Raw genomic sequence first — 1,851 nt, 5'->3', positions numbered from 1 at the left:
ATATTATATATGTATATATATGTATGTATATGTTTGAATGTATGTGTGCATATATATGGGTGTGTATAGGAGCATATGCATCTTGATAAAAATGTAAAAGACAGTGCTACAAATAGAAAGTGGTAAGTGCTACTTATTGAGCAGACTTAAGTTGCCATGATATATAGATCAAATATTCTGCTCAGATAATCTTGAGAGAATTTGTGATAGAACTTATTTCATAGCTAGGGAAGAGGTTCCCTTAAAGGAGGAATTCCTTATCTCTTTTTTCCCAGCTTCATTGCGATATAATCGACATATAACATTGTGTATTTTTAAGGTATATATTTGATTATTTGATATGTGTGTATATTGCAAAATGATTAGTGCAATAAGGTTAGTTAACTCATCCATAGCCTCACATAGTTACATTTATGTGTGTGTGGTGAGAACTTTTAAGAGATACTCTCTTAGCGGCCTTCAAATATACATACAATACAGTATTGTTAACTATAGTCAACATGCTATATATTCCTCCCCAGAACTTATCCATTGTGTAAGTGGAAATTTGTATACTGGAAGAACCTTCACCCTTTGCCCCCTCCTGCACTCTACCCCTAGCAACCTGCAGTGTACTCTCTGTTTCTATGAGTTGGATGTTTTTAGATTCCACGTGTGAGATCATACTGTATTTGTCTTTCTCTGTCTGACTTATTTCACTTAGAATAATGCCTTCAAGGTTAATCCGTGTTGTCACAAATGGCAGGATTTTCTTTTTTCCTGTGGCTGAAAAAAATATAGTGTTTTCTCTATCCATTCTTCTATCTACAGAAGATTGCTTCCATGTCTTAACTATGGTCAATCATGCTACAGTGCTGCAGTGAACATGAGGGTACAGATGTCTCTTTGAGATAGTGATTTTATTTCTTTCAGATATATACCCAGAAGTGGGAATTACTGGATCATATGGTAGTTCTCTTTTGAATTTTCTGACAGATTTCCATACTGTTTTCCAGAGCGGTTGTGCCAATTTCCATTTCCACCAACAGTACGCAAGGGTTTCCTTTCTCCACATTTTATCACCCATACTTTTATATTTTTAATAATGTTATTCTAATAGCTGTGAGGTGATGTTTGATGTTTTGATTGATATTTACCTGATGACATGATATCAAGCACCTTTTCATGTACCTGTTGGCTATTTCAATATTTTTGGGAAGTATCTGTTCAGGTCCTTTGCCCATTATTTAATCAAGTCACTTTATTTTTCTGTTATGTTGTATGGGTTCCTTATATATTCTGGATATTTACTACTTACCATATATATGGTTTGCATATATTTTATCCCATGCTCTAGGTTGCTTTTTCATTTGTTGATCCTTTTTTGCTGTGCAGAATCTTTTAGGTCTGATGTGGTCCCACTTGTTGATTTTTTGCTTTTGTAGTTGTGCTTTTGGTGTCTAGATAGTCATTGCCAAGACCAGTGCCAGGGATCCTCCATGTTTTCTTGTAATAATTCTGTGGTTCATGGTCTTACATTTAAGTCTTTAATTTATTTTGAGTTTATTTTTTGTGAGTGGGGTCCAGTTTCCTGGTCCCAGTTTTCCTGAAACCATTTATTGAAGAGAATATCCTTTCCCCTCAATTATTATTGTTAAATATTATTAACTGTAAGTGCTTGTGTTTATTTCTGTGCTCTCAGTTCTGTTCCATTGGTCTGTGTGTTTATTTTTTCTGCGAGTACCATGCTCAGTTGATTACTACAGCTTTGTAGTATAATTTCAAATCAAGAAATGTGATTTCCCCTGGCCGGTTAGCTCAGTCAGTTAAGAGCATCATCCTGAAAGGACAAGATTACAGGTTTGATCCCCA

Source organism: Saccopteryx leptura, chromosome X (assembly GCF_036850995.1).
Source record: "Saccopteryx leptura isolate mSacLep1 chromosome X, mSacLep1_pri_phased_curated, whole genome shotgun sequence".
NCBI lineage: Eukaryota > Metazoa > Chordata > Mammalia > Chiroptera > Emballonuridae > Saccopteryx > Saccopteryx leptura.
This window is presented reverse-complemented; position numbering follows the sequence as displayed.